Source organism: Mus caroli, unplaced genomic scaffold (assembly GCF_978045245.1).
Source record: "Mus caroli unplaced genomic scaffold, Mus_caroli_1 scaffold_18, whole genome shotgun sequence".
Lineage (NCBI taxonomy): Eukaryota > Metazoa > Chordata > Mammalia > Rodentia > Muridae > Mus > Mus caroli.
The window spans coordinates 89388033-89411793 of record NW_028227273.1 but is presented as its reverse complement, the minus strand read 5'-3'; the positions used below and the strand labels follow the sequence as shown (position 1 = coordinate 89411793).

General features: G+C 42.2%; 1 long non-coding RNA gene across 1 annotated transcript; it reads left to right on the top strand.

Moving 5' to 3' along the window:
• The first annotated feature begins 264 nt into the window (after positions 1-264).
• Positions 265-10793, top strand: LOC115029706 (uncharacterized). The gene is made up of 3 exons (XR_003835254.2): positions 265-316; positions 7599-7805; positions 10415-10793. It is a non-coding gene; the product is annotated as an uncharacterized LOC115029706 (long non-coding RNA).
• The last annotated feature ends 12968 nt before the right edge of the window (positions 10794-23761 follow it).

Genomic DNA, 23761 nt, shown 5'->3' with positions numbered 1-23761 from the left:
AACAGAGCAAACAAAGCTGAGACCCATGTTTCTCCTGTGCCCCTTCAGATCTGGTTGTATCCGCACAGGAATGCTTGTGAAATACCACACATTCAAGGAAGGCTTACAGGAACCCACTCTTCTGTGGGTTGTACCGTTCAGTACATTCGTGTCCTCCGGAACTCTTGAGGACGCTCATAGGCTAGGAGTGCAAATGTGAGAGGCAAGGAAGGTCAGCTCCCCTTGGAGATATAAATAAGCTCGTCTACATTCTTGTGCAAGAGGCAAGAGCACCCTCACGTCTCTCACTACAGAGCCTGCCAGATGAACATCTGAGGTCAGAGGAACTTGATCCCATGATCTCACGGGGGCTTGGGGTGGGGGTGGGGGACTCTGTAAAGTAGTCCTATGGTTTGCCTGACAATTTAAGTTTACCAAGCAATCGTTGAAAACTGAAAACCATAGACTCTCCTTGGAAATTTTGACTTTCTACATTTGGATGGGACTTGTATTCTGACTTGAATTCCTTTAATCAGGTGGTTCGACGCAACAAGGTGAATTCGGGATTCTGTTGACCTGAATGGGAAAAAAATGGGAGTAGGGGACAGACAGTGTGAATCAGAGCAGAAGGGGCACGCCGTAAAACAGACAAGAGCTAAGGAGCATGCCGCCTCACTGACATTTTGTGTTTAGGCCATTGGACAAAGGGTGACAGTCACTCCAATTTTTAAAGGTGTTTTGTTTTGTTTTGTTTTTTGTTGTTGTTCTCATTGTCCTCTTATGGCTCTGTGGCTCTCCACAGTTAGTAGCAAACACTCATGTCCTTGGAATAAGGTAATCTGAATAATGAAGAGCGTTTTCTCTTTGGCAGCGAACCCAGGTTATTCGGGTAACAGGGTCAGCAAAGAAAAAGAGTGTAGGCAAAGAGCCCAGATGCAGTTCCGATATTTACTGAGGTTCCAGAAGTCTCCTGTGGCTGGAATGGACATCAGAATCTGCGTTACTCTTTATTGTGCTGGGGAAATTATTTGAAGCCCCTAGAGGCCCCTGGAAAAATTATTTGAATCCTCAATTGCCTGTACCTCTCTCAATAAACCAACTGCGACATAGCGGTGCTTCTGATAGCTGTAGGGTCTAAAGAAGACACGGAGAATCCCTGGTCCCTGTAATCACAGGAATCCCGGGTAGATTTTATACCTACATTTATGAATGTTCCTTGTTATAGATGTACATGACTCCACATACACTGTTTCAAACCTGAGTGTCTAGAGCATAATTCACTTTATGTTTTGAAAGGAGTATCTATTAGGATTTGTTGTTATAAGAAAATGTCTCAGCTGCATTCATAATGAATGCTAACAATGACTGGCACCATCAAACTGATATTTGACATTCCCAGAATAAATTCACACAGTAAAAAAAAAAAAAAAAAAAAAAAAAAAAAAAAAAAAAAAAAGTATTATTTCAGATGATGTGGAAAAGCAGACTCTGGATGGGACAGGCCTAAAGAGCTAAGATGATCCTTCTTTATTCTCCTTTTCTTTCTGTGTAGGCCAGAGGACAAGGGGTGCCAATTACTCCAGTTTTTAAATTCTTGTGTGAAATTTGGACTGTCCCCTCATAGCTACATGTCTCTCTAGGGTTATTAGCCAGACAACTTGGAAGTTCTTAAAAGCAGGTAGTCTGGCTTATGAAGACAATTCATGTTTGGCAGTGAGCCCAAGAGGGGGCTGCTCAGGTAGCTATGCGGCTGAGATAAAGGGCCTGTAGGGAGAGGATCTGAAGTGGTGGTGGAAATCTTTCACATACTGAGCTGTGTGGAAGCGGTGCCTATGTCACTCAGGAGGGCATCCCTGAGCATACTGGCCAGAGGTAGTCGCTCACATGAGACAGAGGGTGAACCCACCCTTTCCTGGGCCAGTCTGAGACAAGCTTCTGCAGACAACTCAAGTTGCCATGGCTCCATTTTGAGAAAATAGGTGTTGTGGCTGGAATTCTATCAGAGGCTCATCTGTTGTCCACTTGCCCCATGGTTGCTGAATGTTTAAATGGCTCTCCTTGAAACAACATTTGCTATTTAACCCAAAGATCTGCCTCCTCCTTGGGGAACTATTCTGTCCTTGCCACCGTTTCACATGAGCAGAATGCAAACGGCTACAAGAGAGCAGATTCTATTATCTCAAATAATGGATGAACAAAAAATGACATTTCCTAACTTGGAAGTTAGGCATTACTGGTTTACAACGTAAGGCTACCTAATGGTGGTTAACAAATGCCCTGAATGGAGAAAAACATTCCTCATAAGAACTTAACCTGCTCCCATGACATACTGCCTGCATTCAAATAATAGATACTTACAGTTAACTATAAAAATAATCAAAGAACTATCTCTTCTCAATGACAGAACATAATTATTGTGAATTCCGATGCTACAAAAACTGTACTACACTAATAAGACACAGGCATACTGTATTTAGAGTTATGCTATTTGTATAAATTGTCATTTTAAAAAGTAATGACTTCCTTGTATCTGAAATAGATTTATTTAGAGAATATCAAGTGTTTTAAAATTGAGAAAATTGTTATGCTAAATATTGAGATGGTGCTTAATCATACTGCTTTTCCATCATTAAAGAAAGTTACCATTTTAGCACATCTGCTTACTCATTTTACCTTGACACAATATAATGAACACAAGATTGAACAACACACTTTTTAAGCTTACATAATATTGAAAAGAATATTATATTTTCTCTGTATGCCATTTAAATGTTAATATGTTTTCAGTTCAGTCTAACCTCTGTAATTTGCACACTCACTGAAGAAATACTAGAAAAGGAAGGGAAAAAAATAAAAGAGGAAAAAGAGAATTCTGCATCATCTATCTATACCCCAAAATAACTCCTATTAACATTCAATTATTTATAAATTTGTATAGAAAAATACATTTTTACTAAAGTTTTATATGTCCTTTAACAACAAATATAGTAGCAGTAGCCAGAAATGTCCATAAAATGAAGACATAAAGGAACGAATGAGATGAAATTTCTAAGTTTGAAAAATACAATATATGAAATAAAAATAGTCACAGGCCAAGTCTTTGAACTGCTTTTCTGTTGCAGTGATGAAATAGTCAGAAGCAGCTTAAAGAATAGTTTGTTTTAGTTTATGGTGCTAGAGGATTAGATATCCACAATGATGAGGAAGGCATGGCTATAGGAGCCGAAAGCTGTAAGATCGCATCTTAACCTCACACAGAAGCACTACCAGCCGGATGAGGCTAGAGCATCTCAAAGCCCACCCCTAGTGATCATCCCCTCCAGCCAGACTCCCTGGACCACAGGCAAACTAACTGAGAACTAAGTTGTTTAGATACTTGAGCCAAAGGGGTTCATTTTTTTTTTTAACCATAATAGATACAATTGCAGGTTTGATACTATAGAAAATAAACTATGGATTTAAAATCATATCAAATGAAGGTCACAAAACATAGTAATAGCACAAACATCTGTGATTTTTATCGTCAATACAAATCATACGGAGGGAAAAAAAAATGGGGGAGGAGGGTGTTAAGGCAAGGTCTCTCACTTGGTCTAGCTCTAGCTAGAATTTGCTATGTACACCAGGCTAGCCTTCAAACTTGGAATTTTTCCAGCTTCTACCTCTGAAATGCAAGAATTATAAGCATGTACCACCGTGCCTAACTTAAATAATGTACATTTATACCATAGTATAGAAAATACAGATAACCTTTTACACATCTATCATTTATATTTACCAATATTATTTTGAAATTATAATCGACATGTCATCAAACCACATACATTAATAGCATCTATCTGTAGAGATATTATATATCATATATACTACACATATAGTCGACCCACTGTTCATTCATCTGTCCCAGATAGTGGTTTTCTATATTAGTAAGGTGATCGAGAGCAACAGAACCCATAGCAGATATGCACATAGTTATGTTTCTATATGGTGTATATGTAGGGTTCACTGTAAGGATTTATCTCATTCAATTACAGAGACTGACGAGCCCCTGTAAGCTGTCTGTGAGCTGGAGTCCCAGGAAAAGCAATGACATAGTACTAAGAGTCAGAAGGCCAGGAATATAGGACCCAATAGTCAAGGACAGAAGACCACATCTTCTGCCCACTCTGCTGGACAAAGCGAGTGAATTTCTACCCACTCTGCTTTTCTGTTCTCCTTAGTCATGCCGCAGAGTAGTGGACACCCAGCCATGCAGAGAGAACCAGACCACCAATTCAACTGTGTGACCAACCTCCCGAAGCTCACTTATAAACACTCCTGGAAATAATGTCTAAGTTGGGAACTTCATGACCCAGACAACTCGACATATAAAATAAACCAAGAACTGAAGTAGCATACTCCCACACCCAGGATTTAATTCAGAAAATGTGGGGGAGACATCCAACTTGAACCCTGATATAACATCATACTTCACCCTACCACAGTAAACACCATTAAATTCACAAAATACCTGTAGAAACTATTCTCAGCCATTAGAGAGCAGCACGTATCACAAGGCTGAAGTCCATGTGATGTGGGAGGTAAACTCCAGACCCACCCTGGCTTCCTGCCTAGAAGCGCTTTCCAATATGTGGCTTGTGAAAATAAAGGCAAGCCAGGGACTAGTGCTCACCAGGCAGAATAAACAACAGGGATATAAGGTTACTGAAGAAAGGGGAATTTTTAGGCCAAGACAAATTAAGTAATGAAGGATGCTCAAAAGATCTCCATCAAGTCACCATCAGTCTTGGAACAAAAATGAAAGTCTATAAAAGAGACCCTGGAAGTGCTGTGAAATATCACCACGAAAAGGAGCAGAGTATTCACCAGGCAAAGCCGAAGTGTCCTGGTGATGTCCTGAGCTATGCACAAGTCCTCAGAATAGTTACGCCTTAACAGAACAGCTACTGTGAACTTTGATGAGTCTCGGAAGTTAGCTGAAAAATGTCTCCTTAAAGGAAAAAGAAGCCAATATCAAAACCCAGCCTTCAGGGGTGGTGGCACCTGCCCATAATCCCACTTGAAAGACTGAGGCAGGAAGAGAGCCAAACCCTGTCTTAGAACAAAACAAAACACAAACAATGCCAAGAGTCCTACTGTGATTCATATTAAAACATTTTAGGATCTATGGTGTCCAGAAAACTACTAAGAATAATGAAAAAGGAACAAACTTGGTTCACAATCCAGAGTACATACAAATACTACACACACACACACACACACACACACACACACACACAATGATGTGTGTGTGTGTATGTGTGTGGTGTGTGTGTGTGTGTGTGTGTGTGTGTGTGTATAACCATTTTAGGAACTTAAGTATCATAAAATTAAATCAGACCTGGAGAGGAAGAAGAGGTGGAGAAGTCTGTTCTTCCTTAATAGATCCTGCTGTCATCTCATAAAAAAATTATATTCCATGCATTAGCAATAGTAAAACTCTGAGAACTGATTTTGGCCACTTCCAAGAATGAAAAAGAAGTGCAGGTGGGCCAGATATTCAGCATGAAGAGATGCTTAGTCAAGACCACCCACAAGCTAAGATGCAAGCCATACAGCCTTCTTACTGCTGTGACATTAAAAAACAACAATACAATTTAACTTTCAGACACCTATATTTAAGCATTTTCTTCTTATCATTTCGCACTGTAGGTTAAAAGTACACAGATAATAAAATTGCTCATTTGTTTCAGAATTTTGATAAGTACATTGATCTTAGCTTGTTTGTAATGCTGTATAATTTACAAAGAGCAAACATTTCTTTCTCATGGTTTGGATGCTAGGATGTCCAAGTACAGTGCTGGCAGACTGCATTGCCCTGAGAAGAATGTACCCTCCAGAGGGGTAGGAAAGGCAGGAAGATTGTGTCCTCATGTGGCTGAAGGAAAAAATGTTCCAAGAGCCAAGACCTGTGTCTCAGTTCCCAACTTGTGAGTCATGACCTCATTGGGGGGTGGAGATGTCACATATCAGATATCCTATATATCAGTTATTTTCATTAAAATTCATAACAACTAAATTACAATTATGAAGTACCAACAAAATAATTTTATGGTTGGGGTCACTGCAACATGAGGAACTGTATTAAAAGGTCACAGTACTAGGCAGGTTGAGAACCACTGTCCAGTGTGAAGCTGTTTTCTGAGGGCTTTCATCTCATTGGTGGGGATGGTGCTCTCCCCGTATAATTATTTCTTAAAGCCCTCAACTCAGAAGTCCGTCATTCGGGCAACACCTGCATCCTGAAGGGGGCCCATTCAACGGCGGCAGCACTTGACTATAAGTAGCCTTGCTTTTTGTCCAACTGAAAGTCATTGGCCTTATTTTTGAAGTCTAGGTTGATGTACCACATTCACAGAGATGCTGTCGGACTTATGAAACAATGTCAGTATGGTAGTTAGTAACAGTGTGCTGTGTTTGGGTATTTAACGAAACCCGTGCCCACCTCAGTTTCCTCATCAACAAAAGACAAAGCATTAAGATGATCTCTACGTCCCTTTAAGTGTCTTTACGAGTCCTTGAATCTGGCATTCATTCAGTTCAATCTATCAACACACATATTGGACTCTCAGCTAAAGACTGAATGTATTAAGTGAATAAAACCTCTTTTCTCATGAGGGCAGTGTGGTCCAGTAGAAGGAGGGGTGTGTGCAAATCAGGGATGTAGGCTGGTCAGTGGCCTCATTTTATAGATGAGCAGTAGCCAAGCTCCAGACGTGGCTAGAAAATGGAAAGCTGAGACTAGGATCCAATTCATCTGACTTCTAGCTCTAATGAGCCCTGAGAGCTAGTTAGACCCAGTGACTCATGCATACCCTTGACGTTCACTGTAATACGCCACACCTGGATGCACTTGCAGGGGTAACTAGGTTTGTAGAAGCCGATTATTGACCAGAAAGAGATCTGCACCACTACGTATGGATGGACATTTCAGCAACAGTATTCACTGACAAAATACACTCGTGCTTTAGCAGCGAGACAGCCGTTGTCGAAAAAGAAAAAGATTAATGTTGATTTTCCTGGCTTTACCTGGGTTTCACGTCTGAGTCTTAACTCTTCCTTAACACAGCTGATTAAGCTGATTCCCCCATTATAAGTAGTCACTGGTCCAATTGCTTAATTAGACTAATTCATCGCCACCATTCAGACACACATCTCTAGACAGTCTTCCATCCACACAGCACACATACACACACACACACACACACACACACAAAGAGTCTGGGTTTAGATAGCTTTGCCCTCTCATCAGAAATCTATGTCAGGGGGCTTGGGGAATGGAGAAGTGTGGAGATTTCATTCTAACTTGGTGCACATTCCTCTCTCATTAAGGAGCATAAAATGCGTAGTATCCCATCAACTAGCAAGAGTAACTCTGATTAATCAGAACAAGCAAGGATTCCATGGAGCCTTACGTACACTCAAGCCAAGGTTTTGCCGCTCAAGGAGACCACAGACAAACTGTGACAAAACTTCAAACTGGATTTTCAGAGCCTCGAGGATGCTCAAACTGTGTACAAAGGATTCTGGGTTGCGTAGACAGCAACAGGCATTCTTAACTAAGACTGTCTCATATCTAGGTCACTCTACCAACCAATAATGAGAGCTGCAATCCCAACTCTTCCCTGGCTGCTATTCCGGATCCATGACACCACTTCCTTCCTCTACAGCCACAGCAGACAGCTCATGGCAGCTCTCCACTGGATGACATCTGGGATCAGTGGTACCACTTCCTGTTTCCATATTCACATCAGCAGCAGCTCAGCAACTATAGCTTCTTCTCGAGGGTAGGTTAGCAAAGGGCCATGGGACCAAACCTAGTTGTGACCAGGTTTTGTAAATGAGCTTTAATTGTAACACAACCAGACCCTGGGGTTACCTAATGTTACTAGGATACTACAGCAAGGTGAGGCAAGACTATATAAGCTGTGAATGCTAAAGTACAAGCTCTGTACTACATTGCTGTACACACACACACACACAGAGACAACTGAATGATCATGTACAGATTGGATCAAAATCCTTACCTCAGTTCAATTCATTACCAATATATCAGAGGTGATATTTGTGTGTGTGTGATAGATTCCACTTTCTATCACTATGAAATTACACATACATGTCATTGAAAGACAAAAGATTTATTTTAGCCCATGATTGCATCCATGGTCACCAGTTTTGGGAGCTTCTGGTGACACTGTACATCCTAACAGGGAATATTTGGAGAGTTGGCTAAACTTTGGCAAACGACCACAAACTCTCTTGAATGCTTTGGCTCTTTATGGATTTTTTTTTTAAGTGAACACTTTGCTTTTCCAATTAAACTTTCAGATCAAAGAAAGCAATAAAAAACTACCGTGTTTCCACAGTGCCTCACACAGAGCTCTGGACACACTGAGTGGGAAAGTTGTGTCCATGGTCATTGAGCAAAGCAGTGAATTTCTCCACATATTGGCATTTGTACTGCCTGGTGGACAGCCAGTCAGCCCAGTGGCCTTGGAAAGTGACTTATGCTTGCAAATAGCTCTCAGTTATGTGAAGAACATCCATCCATTCATTAGGTTGTAATTAACCCTACAGGGTCCCACTGTGGTGTTACATTGAATAAAAACAGAGACAAGATTAAAAGCCCTTTCATGTTGACACAAACTTGAATAGGCCAGCTATTAACTACCAATGTTGAGCTATATTTTGTCAGGATAATTCCTGCCTCACTTTGAGATGAATCTTATGCTTGGGATGTTTCCCAGCCCCCACTGCTCGGCTTGTAGCCTACCTAAGGGCAGCAAGGTGAGCTGAGGAAGAAAAGCACGGTCATCGTTTTTCTTATTTTTAAATTCAAAATGAAACCGACAGAACTCGTGCCAAGTGATTCTGATCAAAAGCGGCATCCTTTCTTACCCCATTTCTCTCAATGCTTTTTAAACTGGGAAGAATTCTAATGATGACCATGGAGACAAGGTATTTGTACATTTTATGCCATGGAAGGAGATTTTTATTTTTAATAAAACATTGAAGTTATTGGTTATTATCTTCAGTGAGTAGTATTACCCATTTAATAATCTTTAAATAGTTGGAACAATCATATTCCTTTCATGAAGGACAGTCCTATGTTCTATCTGAATGGAAACTACTCTGAATTATTTTCACCCACAATTTTAGGGCTAGAAATGATTTCATCTCAACTATTGCTGGAGCTTGGACCATCTGCAGCTTAAATGTAAAATGTCCCCCAAAAGGCTTGGCCTCTGGCCCATGGTACTACTAGAAGATTATGGGGGGCCCTAAGGAGTGGGAGCTAGTGGGAAGAACTTTCTAGAAAGACTTCAAAACTATCTGGAAAAATCATCCCCACCTTATGTAATGTCTGCATGATTCAAAAGGTGCATCTCCTATGTAATTTTTCAACAGTGCCCAGGATTAAAAGCAGCAAACAAGATCAAAAGGGTGAGTAGGGTAGCCATAAGAGCCTAATTTTATGGTATAGAGTTTAGAGAACATATCACTGTACATATCTATTTTTACAGAGAAGCTTGGAGTGCCAGATATTATAGGTTGACATAATTTAAATGTAAGAAAGTTTAATTCCATGGTTTACAAAAGTAGAAATGACCTACACAGAGAGAGGAGGAAGGGAGGGAGGGAGGGAGGGAAAGAGGGAGGGAGGGAGAACACATAAGCTTCACATGTTCTCTGTGAGTTGCATAATCAATGGCAAACTAGCCTGGGTTGATATACTAAGTCTGCACTGGAAAGGGTAAGTACTGGATGACGATTATGTGGAGCCAATAAAATTGCAATAATCTTCCTGATAAGAAAATACCTAAGTGGTTCCAGCAGATCTGCAGGCTAGCTCTTCACTATTCACAGTGACACATCTAACAGCTGCTCTGGAGACAGAGGCCATGGAATTAATGTTAGTCAGATGCTGTTAGGTCTCAAACAAATGGCTGAGATGCTTATTAACACATCAAAGCAGGCTCTGGCCTCCCAGCATCCCTCAGTCCCTACCTGTAATAGGATCCTCCTGGATACTCTGCCCTCTACCCTTAACTCTCCAGCCCAGGGGCTGGGCTACCCTTCCCCCAGTTCCTCTGGCCCCTGTGTAACTTAGCTATTGTGGCTATGTCAGTCTCTTGGCCTAGGCCCCCACTCTTGGTTGGTGACTCCTTTTCTGCTCTCTATCTCCCTCTCTCCTCACATGCTCAGTCTGGCCATGACTACTCTGGACCCTTCCAGATGCCCCTGGCAATGCTTTAATTTTATCTACAATAAACCTCCTCCTTCACCACACCCAGGAGCAGTCATGTGCTTCATTCGGATGAGAAGGTAGAACCTAGGTCTAGAACTAACTCTCTCTCTCTCTCTCTCTCTCTCTCTCTCTCTCTCTCTCTCTCAGCATGGAGAGGAAAAATAAGCCATGTTCAAACAAGAATCAGTGCTCAGAATAGCCAGTTCCCAGAGTTCTCTCTGAAGGTCACCCATCAGTCCCAGACAAACCAAGATGGCTGCTGTCCTCACAAGGGATGCTACAGTGCCACCCATGTGTGCACACTGCACACTGACTACATTTGGAACTGGAGGGACAGACCTGCTGGACTTTCTAACTGCAGTTGTCACCTTCACATCTTCGTGCCAAAATAACCCGAGGTGATCAAAGTCAAAAGTGGTGTGTTATTGTTGGCTCTCCATTTCAGAGTTTTCAGTCCATGGTTGCTTGGTCTGGTTGCCTTGGGCTTATAGGGAAATAGTTCCTCTTGGTGAGAGCACATGGTCAAGAGGACTATTCATTCATTGTATGGTGAGCAGAACGTAAAGAAGCAAAAGAGGACTGTGGTTCCTGTCTCTTCTTTAATTGTGATACCCAGTGGCCCAACTTCCTCCATTAGCACCACCTCTTAAAGACTCCACCATGCTAAGATGCTACTGACCATGTCTTTCATATACAGATCTTTGGGAAAGTCTTCCCAAATGGCTGCAATAACTCTTCCCCCTGATGCTTGGTATAACCACAAAAATCTCTCCATAGTCTACCCACTGAAAACTAATCACACACACACATACACACACACACACACACACACACGTGAAGTTGTACAACTCACAACCAGAAGTGCCACATAGCAAATCCACATCTGAGGACTGTCCCAGAGCAGTTGGCCAATTCACACCAGAAAAAAATGCTCTGTTTTGGAACCAATCTTCGCATGAATTGTCTGGGAATTTAACATGGAAGAAGTTATCGCTGCTTCTCTTTCTCCTGTTTCTTGCTTCAATGGCACCTTTGTCAAAATGCCTGTGATTATACAGTGACAGGCATAATGTAAGTCCTCGTAGGCACTCTGCTTTTAATGTCTCCCAGTATCTTAGAAACTTTATTTTTAGCAAAGTGCTCTTAATAAGAGGTTTCTGAAATGAAAGTATCAAATGCACAGACGAGAACAATTCAGTTCTGTGCTTCGCAAGGCTGGCCTCTTTCCACAGTGGCTCCTTCCTGGGGCCAACTCCATCTCTATCAGAACCTGATGAAGAAATAGAAGCCAATACAGATACAGCCCTAAGCCCCGCACAGCCCAGAAGAAACCCTGCCCTGAGAACAAATCCCTGAACCAAAGTTCACTAGAAAGCGACAGTGTTTGGCTCTTTGTACAGGTTGTAGTTACCAAATATGACTAGTTAACCTATATGACTAGTTACCCAATATTACTAATTATCCCATATGACTAGTTATACAATATGTCTAGTTTAGGTAAGAGTTCTAGCTTTACCTCTTGAGCTCCCCACTGAATGTTCAGGATAAAGTCGTTGGATCTGCCTCAGGTTGAACCCTTTGCAAAGCAGGGTCTCTGAACCAGAATGTTCTCCAACCTCTCTGGAACTATTAAATTAATATATAGTGTCAAGTATATCTTCCCCGTTGACTCATAGAATCAAGACATAGCTTAAACATTTCATGTAATAAATATTGGAGTGCTTCCTCTCAACTCAGTAGTATTTAGGTGGGCCTGGGCTAAGTGTTGTTTACACTAGTAAACAAATCTGATCCTTATCCACAGAGTTCGAAGTCTCTTGGGAGAAAGATAAGGAACTAGAATACCCGAAACTTGTAACTATGACTGGGAGAATCGGGAACTAAAAGGGTCATAGTCAACACATGGATGAGAAACAGATAAAAGACAGGGATGTGCCGGACATGGTGGCGCACGCCTTTAATCCCAGCATTTGGGAGGCAGAGGCAAGTGGATTTCTGAGTTCAAGGACAGCCTGGTCTACAAGGTGAGTTCCAGGACAGCCAGGGCTACACAGAGAAACCCTGACTCGAAAAACAAAAACAAACAAACAAAAAAGACAGGGATGCTTCATGTTAGATAGCTTCCCATCACTATAAAAAAACCCTTGCCATATTATATATGTCTCATCACTGCAAGATGCTGTGAGCACATCACAGTAAGATTATGTGTCTAAGCAAACCCACTCTCTTCATGGGTAGCAAGCAAAGGGAAAGAGGAAGAGAAGAGGCTCCCTAGATACCACACCTCCAATGACCTAGTATCTTACTAGGCTCCACCTCTTAAAGACTTTAACCATCTACCTACAGCATGCTGCTGGAGAACAAATCTTTGCACATAGACCTGAGTGTTGGTGGACCCTGAAGCTCCAAATGATAGCAGCCCCCATATGATGTTTTCTACCTTTTTCAGTAATACTAAAGCCACCAGATGAATGTACATGAGAGAGGGGGAAGACTTGAGAAGGGAGAGTAAGTGCAGCATGGTACTCATAGCATCTCAGAAGGAGAAAGGAGCTTACAGAGATAAGTGGTAAAGATTCTAGGAACACACGGGAGCAAACAAGCAAGCATCAAGTGGAATCCATTCTTTTCCACTGTGGTGTCTTTAAGACTCAGCCAGCTCAGCTATGAGCAGAACAAGGTCAGCTGAGTTCATGATCTAAGTACTCAATGCTGTCTAGAGGCTAGAACTACCTAGGAGTGTCATGGAAAAATACTGAGGTCCAGGCACCTACCCCAGACATAGTGGCCAATAGATCTGCAGTAGAGTCCAGTCATGGGTAATAATGGTACAATGTCAATATCATTTGAGACACAAGCTTAAAGAAACAATAAGATGACCCCCTCCCCAAAATGTAAAGACGATACTTCTGACTGAGCAAGGAACCCATAGAAGAACAAACAAACAAAAAAGCATGAAGACTAGTGACCTACCAAATACTGAGAAATCAGGTGACTCAATATGGCCAGTGATTCTAGATGGTATTCTCTGATTAAGCTGGAAGACTCAATGTATTCGGTAAAGGCCTGAGTGTTATGATTTGCAATCACTGGTTTCTTCAAATTTTGTTGGGGTGCAGAAAGCATTTGATCATGTAAGTGGGCAGCTGGCTAGCACAATTCTAAGTAAGAAAGATGCTAGAAATGAACAGGTCTAGGAACTGAGAGGCCAGGATGTGGTGTGGACCATCCACCTAAAAGGGAGGTTGCTGTCAGGCAGTGGTGGTGCACACCTTTAATCCCAGCATTTGGGAGGCAGAGACAGGCAGATTTCTGAGTTCGAGGCCAGCCTGGTTTACAGAGTGAGTTCCAGGCTATACAGAAAAACCCTGTCTCGAAAAACCAAATAAAAAAAGGGAGGGGGGGGTGCGCGCAGGAGAAGTTGCTATAAAAACAGTCTCAGAGGCTGGGACAGGGAGACTTTGCATGAGGAATGAGGTCCACAGTAAATGAGAGGGTGCCATGAGGATGCAACCTGTATCCAAGAGTTGACAGAGCTACTGGGGATGTGGGAAATGAGGAAAGGCACGAGGCCTCTAAGAAGTCAAGGGCCTGAACCCTCAAGTAGATTCCAGCTTCAGACAAAAGTGATGTTCACAGTGCGATCTGAGCAAGTACTGTGGAAGAGATGTCTCCATTCCATTCCATTCCATTCCATTCTCTTTGACCCAGAAGCACTGCAAAATCTGTATCAGATTTCTAACAGCCAAATATTGATCCAGATAAGCCCCCCATAGCCCACTCTTCCCATGACCTTTGTAGATATTAATGATACTTTTATTCTTCTTCCTGATACTCTAGTCAGCTTCCAAGCTGAATGTTCCTTCCTTCCCAGCCTCCACTTTTCTCATCCCTACTATAAAACAACACTAGCCTTTCTCCTGGTTGTAAGCCTGAGCCTTTAATGTCTGAGAATCTCTTCAACCCATCACTGCTTTGTTCTGTAGTAGATTCTGATCAGGTCTTCGTTCTTTGACTTTTAACTACCTAGTCAATCTCTACCCAGCAGCCAGGGTGGTACCTTTAAAAGCTAAATCAGATTGCCTCTCCATGCAAAACCCTCCAGCAATTTCCTGTCTCATTCAGTCTAAAATTCAGGCTGTATGGTGTCCTTCTAGGCCACAAATGATATGTCACCCTATAGTTTTGGAACTCACTTTCATTGATTCCCATACTGCTATTTCAGCTAACAACACACCAGCAACTCCCACCTAAGAACATCCACCCTTGCTGTTCTTTTCAAAAAATCACGCTTCCCCTAGAGTGCCACATGGCTTGTGCTAAGCCATCTTTTTAGTGAGTACCTCCTTCTCATGCCACCCAGTCAAATGGCAACCTATGTTTCTGATACTCCTATTCCACTCCCGTTTACCACCAACCCTCTATTGGTCCTAATTTTATGTTACAGAGTATATAAAGGAAAAGAGATATTATACTTGCTTAGCATGTTAATAGTCCATTCCTGGACTAGTAACAAAACTTCCGGTGGATTTAGACTTTGAGTTTTGTCTCACTGGGATATTGCCTAAGCAGTCTTAGGCACTAAAAGACACTGGACACATATTTATTAAAGCAATGGATGCATAAACAAAGGCCTGTGAGCAGTCAGATAGCAAAGGTCCATCAGTATCAAGCACATTGGGTCTGTTGGTAATATGGATGAGACACCAGTCAAAAAGCATGAAACTGCAGCGCATGGCCTGGTGAGCATGACTTGATTCTCACACTCACCGCTTGAGGGGGTGTGGAATGCTGAAGTGCACTTTCTGTCTCCACCTGTGAAGTTTAGTGATTGAAGACGTGGGTAGGGGGTAAAAGAAATAAGGCAGGGACTCACACAGGACTCCAAGGGAAGAAAAACACACATTCGCAAGCACTTTTGCGCCAAGGGCCTAGGCTGAGGGAAAAGAGATGGTCCTGTGACCGTTATGCTTTGTTGGATAGAATGTGCTCTGAAAACATGAGTCAGAGTCCCCTAGAAAGTCTGGAATTTCTAATAATTAAGTTTCCTCAGTGGTAGAAAAACATGATCTCATCTTCCCCTACAAGCTGCTATGTGTTCCAGGCTAGCAACACTCAAAGTTTCTCCTAAAAGGATTTTACTGGCCAAGATAAAAGAAAATGAAGGCTCATCTACATGCTCCTGCCTAATGTCACTGGGACTGCTGGGCTCTTAGCTTTGAGCGGTTTCCTCCATTTGTGATGTGTTGCCATTACTTAAGATTTTGAAAACATCTTTAAGAGTCAAAGAGAGTTCCAGAAACAAAATGCCCCAGAGTGCATACAATTTTCATTACAACTAAGATGGGGTGGGTGATGCCAATCTGTCCTTGTGATGTCATGTCCCAGTAAACAAATCTATACTGTCAATTAGCTCTTGATGCACTCTATAAGAGCCAAAGTTCAATTCAGCAAAGAGTCTCCAATACAGGCAACACTCGGATGCATAAATGAAGCAGGTCCTGCTGCAGAAAGCAATTCAAGGTAAAAAAGAAAAGTTCTGGGTTTAGGTTTGTGCATGTATTTGATATAAAGTTAATTTGGGCTAATATGTTTAATGTAAAGTTAAACAGGGCTACTTTCTACAAGGAATTAGTGAACCTCAACTAAATAGAATCTATTCAAAAATATATATAATTTTAAGTCAACTCTGAAATATGAATACAAGTGTACAAAATACAGATATGCATTATCTAAGGTTTAAAAGGCATATCTGCAAGTTAATTACCTGCTTAAAAGAGCTGAACTATCACAATGGCCAAACAAAGGACAGGGTGGGTGACAATAAAGCAGGTCAAGTTAAAACCAAACACTATGTGCCTTTCAGACTGCTTACAAAAATCTAAAATAAAGGAAGTTCAAAAGGAGAGGAAGGACTGGAAAGAATGTACCCGCAGATGAAGGAAACTTGGTTTATTTCAGGGAATGAGCTGACGGTAGAAGCTCCAAGACAAAGGAAGGGGCCCCTAATGCACCATGGCCAGCTCCTGAGATCATGAGCCAGGTCAGATAGCTCAGAGACTATGAGGTGGGTGCTGCACTCCAGAATGAATGGGGAGCTAGGCCCCTAATAAGACAGCTCCTAATTTTCAAAAGTTAGCTCTGTAGATGAAGCGATGTCATGGTCCTGCCATTCACTAGTCCACATTCATGAAACCAGGTTGGAAGAGCCACAGAAGAACTTCAGTTTTCTATAATGAACACTTCCTCCCACCTCTGTAGAATTTTCCCCCATTCATCAACCACAGAAATGATTTTGTCCAATAGGACAGACACTTATGACAGAAGCATAGTTCTATGAGGCTCATCTTCCCTGGTGGAGATATTTCATAGAAAATGGGAGGCTCAACAGATGGAGAAGGACCAACAGATGAGCCCAGAGCACAGTAGAAGCATTAATAGTTAGGATGACATTGAGTCCCTCACTCCCTCTACCACAAGAATCCAGACAAGACTTGGGGATTTTTGAAAGGGTAAAGGTGACATAAAAACAGTTCAAATGACATAGTCTCCTCCCTTCCCTGTGGGACATGCTTTACCAGTGGGACATAGAGGTTGATTTCCCTTCCCTTGAATGTAGCATAGCTCTGTGAAGGGCATCTGATATCTTCCAGGCAGCTATGCCCAGCTCTTGAAGGAACATACAGAGTTCCCTTCCTTCTTCACAGAAAGGTTTCTCTTCTCCTGGGATAGTAGCTCAGTTGGTAAAGCCCTAGGATAGTGGTTCTCAACCTGTGGTTCTCGGCCCCTTTGCATTTACATATCAGATATCCTAGATATCAGATATTTACATTGTGATTCATAACAGTAGCAAAATTATAGTTATGGAGTACCAACAAATAAGTTTGTGGTTGGGGAATCACTAAACATGAACTGTATTATAGGATAAAAGCATTAGGAAGACTAAGAACCATGGTCATACGGGGATGGGGGGGAAGGAAAAAGGGAAGGAAGGAGGGAAGGAAATAGAGAGGGAAGGAGGGACAGACAGATGGACAGACAGATGGAGGGTTGTCTGAATGTAGTAGTATTTTCACAATGCTCTAGAAACTACCCAGCATTGGACAATGGCACCAAACATTCTTGAGCAGCAATAATGAAACATATAGCTCTCCTGACAAGCACTAACAGAATCATGTGTCCAAATAGGCACATTTAAAGGTTCATTTTGCTTTCAAACCATCTCATTTCTTCGAGTACAAATTACACTACACCCATTTGCTTCTTCATGTTTACTTCGGAAAGATTCACCACTAGTGACACACAGGAACACTAACACATCAGTCACACAGCCATAGCCACATCAAGGATGATTGCTGCCTGGGTTGCAGCCATGTATCCCAGACCCTTCCCTTCTAGGGACAGAAACACTGATCTTTCCCTTTTACAGTTAATTGACATTTTCTGCTTGACATCAGATGACTACTCAGAACCAATAACAGTCTCCAAGTGTCAAATGGAATTTCAAGAAAAGTACTTGGTTTTTCCCCCTAGGTTTATGACTGCTTACAGGGTGAGGGAGTTATTTGGAAAAGCATAAAAATGTCCCAAGAAATGCCAGAAAGAATCCCTCCATGGAAACAGTTGGCAAGGATGAGAAGCGGCATCTGCAAGTTTGAGTTTCTAAGTACTTGGCTAAGTATTTACATATACAAGAGGGGTGGGGTGGGTAGGACATACATAGATGACATTATGGACCCTAAAATTATAGAGCATGTATCCCAAGAAAGAAACAGAAGCAGAGACATAAGTACTAAGTAAATGAAGAGCAGCATGGCACACTTTTGTCATGACAAATCAGAGGATAGAGGGAAGATAGGGTTTGGGCAGATGATCTTGAAGATAAGTTCAGAGACCTTTGTGTCTCTAGACTAGTGATCCTGGAGTAACCTGAAGAAGCAGAATTTGTAAGCCTAAGTGACAAGAGATGATGGTTGAAACTATTTTTCAGGAGAGCAATTTTGTCATGAAATTTTCCAAGATGTCTGCCATGGCTCAGCAACACACGAGAGTGAACCTCATGCTATTCACAATTTACATCCTTTCCTTGAGGCCCATTCTCCTCACTTCATCAATACAATGCACACTTGCAATTAATGCTGTCTTGCTTCTGACATGCACTCAATTCTCCCAAATCCTCAACAGGAAACTCTATTGTGGGGCATAATGAGTCTAAAAGGAAACAGCCAGTTTCTTCTTTAAGAATCTAACAAGCACACAACAGCATCCTTTGAGATGTCTGGTTCACCAAGTTGGTCTCAGAGACGCGATTTGTGCCACTGCTTGGATGCTTTCTGAGTTAATGATCCACCTGACCATAAAGATGGCCTTCTATAACCTGACCCCTAAGGACCTGGGAAGGTTTTATCATGTGAACCCTTCCTGCCATTTGCTGTGGCTTTAATTATGGCTGACTATAAAGTGTGATAAGAAAACGGCCTGGTTAATTTAAGAGCCCTACTGGTTTATGCTTTCTTGCTACTTACTGAAATCCACTTAAACTGCCGATAATTTCCCGCAGGCAGAGGACAAATTTAACACTAACCACAGAAGGACTTTGTGCTGTGAAGAAAACCTCAAGACCAACCACTTTTAGTCACTCTACGCCTTGCTCGCCTCCTGTACAATGTAGTCCAGGATACCCATGGACGCAGGCCATGTTTAGGACTAAATTTGAGATCTTCAAGATGTAAGCTAAATCATTACGGATGCTCAGGAAGAAAAGAACCAAGTAGACAAAAGGAATCACGGTGTGGTTTATTTTGTTTTATTTTAGCCAAAGCTAGGAAATTGGACTCAGTTAACATTTTCAACTTTTGAAAAGCTAGCTTGGTTCCATGAAATCCTCTCAAAGATTTGACAGCGTTAATGAAAAAAAAAAAAAAAGTCTGGAGCTTAGTCAATGAATTGATCTCTAAGAACACCATACAGTTCATACCTGACCCTCACACCATTGTCCTAGGATCCTAGAAGGGAAAAGAAGAGCTGGCAGCCAAAGAGCTTGCTCAAGGACCCATAGGTGACATCAGGGTCTGTGTGGCCTTCAGTGCCTGAAGTACTTCTCTCAACACAGCATCCCCAATTCACGATAATGAATTCTCTCACTTCTTTGCTTAATTCGAAACAATCATTCAAGCTAGAGGCTCCAAATACTTGTGTGACTTCTCCACTGACCCTACCTCAGAACATCAACAGTGACCATAGGCTAACCCAAGAGTGAATGTGGGGGAGACTTCCCCAGAATCTTCCCCCCAGATTATTTGGAATTTGATCACAATCCACAAACACACCAGTACATGGGTACAGTGGAAATTGCACACATAAACACATACAGATAAATGGTACATATACATGCAACACTGCACACAAACACACACAGGCTAAGCCAGGTGGACAGGGATCCTTCTAGATACATGGACTCCTTGCCCATAGAGCCTCTCTTCTGTCCTTAAAAATAAAAAATAAATAAAAAATAAATAAAAAAAAAAAGGAAAAAAAACCTTCCAGCAAGCTCTGCCAGATAAAGCCATCTACATTCAATCAGAGTGGATGCACAGTACTGATCTTTGTATTTGCGTATTCCCTTGCCAAAAGGAATAAAAAAAAAATCCCTTTTATTTTGTTTAAAAAATAATAACCATGCCTTTTAATGTTTAATCTCTCAGCAGCGCCTCACACAATATTTCATACAAGTTAAGTATAAATGGAATGACTGCTGTCTAAATAAATAGTCAGACCAATCCTGAAGCTCACCCACCCACCCACACCCATACCCACAGGTTTCTGTGTCTGGTTGGAGCTTGGTGACATCCTCAGGCTTGACTCCCAGGTGGTATCATGCGACTTCAGTAGGCTCTTTAGAGGAAAGGGAAAGGGCCAAAGCCAGGAGAGGAGAACTTGCTGCAAAGTGTCTCTGCACTTGGACTGTATTTATGAGAGGCTGCAGAAAGGAAAGTTCCTGTGGGGAAGCCAGACATTCAACCTTCTTTGAACTTGACTCCCCTGTAGCAGTGTCATACAGGCATGGGGTCAGTTGCATTGTCAGGTTCCTCAGAGGCTGGCTGTCATGCACTAAGGGGGTTGTGTCCACAAAGCAGTTCACATGTAAAGCCTATGTCTGCTCTTGCTGTCACAGGCTCTAACTCTTCCATTGAACTCCAAGACCCCAAGACCAGGTCTCATCAGGGTGTGTGTTTGTTTGCTGATGTCAATCATCTTTCCTCTTTCTTTCATGTCTCCTTGCCAGCTTACAGAATGGAGGTAGGACTCACGCTATGTTGATAGTGGGTATCTTTATGACAGTTCTCCGATACTTTGATAGCCATCAAAGTCTTAAACCTACAGTGAACAGGAGTTATCCAAGAATTGGAACATAGATATAATGCATTTGGAAGGCTGTGGATGGGAGTAGACATGATTTATTTCAAAGGGGTTTGCCACTGTCCACAATGCCAGAAAAACAAAGATGTTCTTGCTTCCTACAGCTCTCTTCAGAGAAAGATCACCAACTGCTCTCAAACACTGGTTCCTCGTCCTACACTGTCAGCATGAGCTCTCCCTGAGCGGTAAGTAGCTCCAGTTGACCCTGAGAAGAAGAATTACAGGCAGGTTTTCTTTTCTTTTCTTTTCTTTTCTTTTCTTTTCTTTTCTTTTCTTTTCTTTTCTTTTCTTTTCTCTTCTCTTCTCTTCTCTTCTCTTCTTTTCTTTTCTTTTCTTTTACTTTTTTTTTTTTGAGGTCTCCTTTCTGCCACACTTGATCATACAAAATGTGAGCAAAAGTTAGGAGGTCTACACAGACTCCTGAAGCCTTCAAACTTAGTTTCTAGAAGAAAACTTCCCTTAGAACCTGAATATAATTCTTTGGAATATTATTCTATTGTATTTGTTGAGCTAGATGCACAGGCAATCAAAGAGGAAGGACTTGCTATAAAAGTAGGAAGGAAATGGAAACAGGCAGGTGGCTGGACACAGGGGCACAGAACACATAGCATTTTGAGGGACAGACGACCAATTCTCAGTCTCAGCTCCCAGAACTTACAGACTACCACCTCCACCCACACTCCAGACCTGCCACTTTCAGATGGTGTGATTTCTACTTTCCTTTTCAAATGCTAGTTAGAACCCGGGATTCCCTCCTCTGGTGTTGCTACTCATAGGCCAACTACCAGTCAGCATTCCCTTGCTGTGCTTTAGTTCCTGAGCTAAATAACTCAAAAGAACAAAGACCTGTTTGACCCAATGATTTCAGGGGATCAGTCAAGGTTGCCTGGCCCTGTGGTTTGGGAACCTGTAGAGAGGCACTGTACCATAGTGAAGGGAAAGGATCAGCAGAGGAAAGCATTCACCTCCAGCAGCCGAGAAGCAAAGCAAGGCATGCAATGTCAGTACCCCCCTTTTAAGAGTGTGTCCCCATTGACCTCACTTCCTTTCCTAAGGACCCACTTCCTGCAGCTTCTAGAACTCCACCATAGTGCCACGGGCAGATGATTAAACCTTGAACACATGAGTCTTTGAGGGGAGAGAGAAGATCAAGATTATAACAAACCACTTGTTCATTCTTATATTAATCAGCTCTCCTTTCACATCACAATAGCAAGGATAACCTAGATAGAGAAAACACATCCACAGCTTAAAATGCAGAAGGTTCTATTTAAGATGAAGCACTACACCACTCCAGTGAGGTCACCAGACATAATGAAAGGGATTCTGTGTTAACAGGCTACCAGGAACACATAACAAGCCTTTGAAGTCATATCCGTAAGACACAAGAACCTCTTAGACATCACCTCTTACAAGTCCAAGGAACCTCTCAAGATTGCATGTGGGACTATTAAAGATATTACCCACATTCAAAACACAGGAATCTTTTAGATTGAACCTAAGTCCCTCGATGTAAAACCTCCGATTACATGTGTGTCCCACCTGTAACTTTGAAGTGAACATGAGTCTTAATATGTCAGCTCCTCATAGTGACAGTACTGCCTGAGGGCAGAGGTCATCTAGAGGTCATCATCCTTGTGACCACACTGCCTCAAATATGGCAAGGGCTCAAGAAACATTTTCAGAGAAAAACAAAACAAAACAGAACTATGCTAGGCATGAACATGTACCCTGTAATTCCAGTACTCCAGAGGATCTGAGTTCAAGGCCAGTCTGAACTACTAAGCAAGACTTTGCCTGAAAAGGTAGGGAGGGAAAGAAGAGGAGAGAGGACAGAAGTTGGGGATGACAAGAGGCTAGAAGGTGGGGGGGGGGGGGCGGTGTCAGGGATTCACCTGTGGCAGGTAAATGAAGTAATTTAAAATGTAAAGCTCCAAGCCCTAGGTTAGCACCCTGGAATAGAGCCAGGAGACTGGATGGCAAGCAGAAGGGCCGCAATAAATTATTTAGAAAAGATTAAGGTATCTTTTATAACCTTTGTTCTGAAATTCGAGTACTCTGGCAACTGGCTTTTCGAATGATTTTGATGAGAATCACAAAGAGGCCATTGGTTTGAACACCCTGTAGGTCAGTATCAGGTAGAAGACAGGCTACCATCAACACTGTTACCAAGTGGCACCAAAATAACTGCTATTTCTAACATAGGACCTCTGACCTTAACTCAAGCTTTAAGTCACCTTGGCCTAGTCACCTAGGAAGCTTGTCACCTCATCTGAGGCAGAGCACAGATACAGTCCCTACTCCAATAGTAGAAGAGAGGTGACTCCCAGAAATAAGGCAGGTGGCAACCTTGGGCAGACAGAAGCATCTGCTCCCAGAGTCCAGAACCGGCACCTTGTCTTCTGTGGGCCCAGATCTGTTTACATCCCCAGTGAGCGTATATGGTATTGATAAAATATTTACTAAGTCTTAATACTTGTCCAAACAACAAAACTATTTACATTCTGTGTTCTAGAAGGCAGGCAGAGTGGAAGAGGAAGAACACAGGCCCGTCACTCCATCCTTCACATTTCAACACAGAAGGAAATATGGAAAACTAAATGGAAACCAGGACAGTAAGGGAAAGCACTTTATTGGGTTTTTTTCATGTTTTTTTTTTTTTGTTGTTTTTTCGAGACAGGGTTTCTCTGTGTAGCCTTGGCTGTCCTGGAACTCATTCTGTAGACCAGGATGGCCTCGAACTCAGAGATCCGCCTGCTTCTGCCTCCCAAGTGCTGGGACCAAAGGTGTGCGCCACCATGCCCAGCACTTTATAACATAATAAATCCAATATCTCCAGGGAAGGTCCCCAAACCTAGCACCTGCTTTCCGCATATCTTCCTTATGATCAGAAATGTCCCACCACAAGTCTGAGGTCATATTCATTTAGCAGGGAGTCTTCTCTCAGAAAGGAGCTCCCAAACCAGGCATGGTGGCGAGTGCCTGTGAGCTCAGCACTTGGGAGGCAGAGGCAGGAAAGTTAAGAGTTCAAAGCCAGACAGGCCTACACAGCAAGTTCTAGGCCAGCAGAGCTGT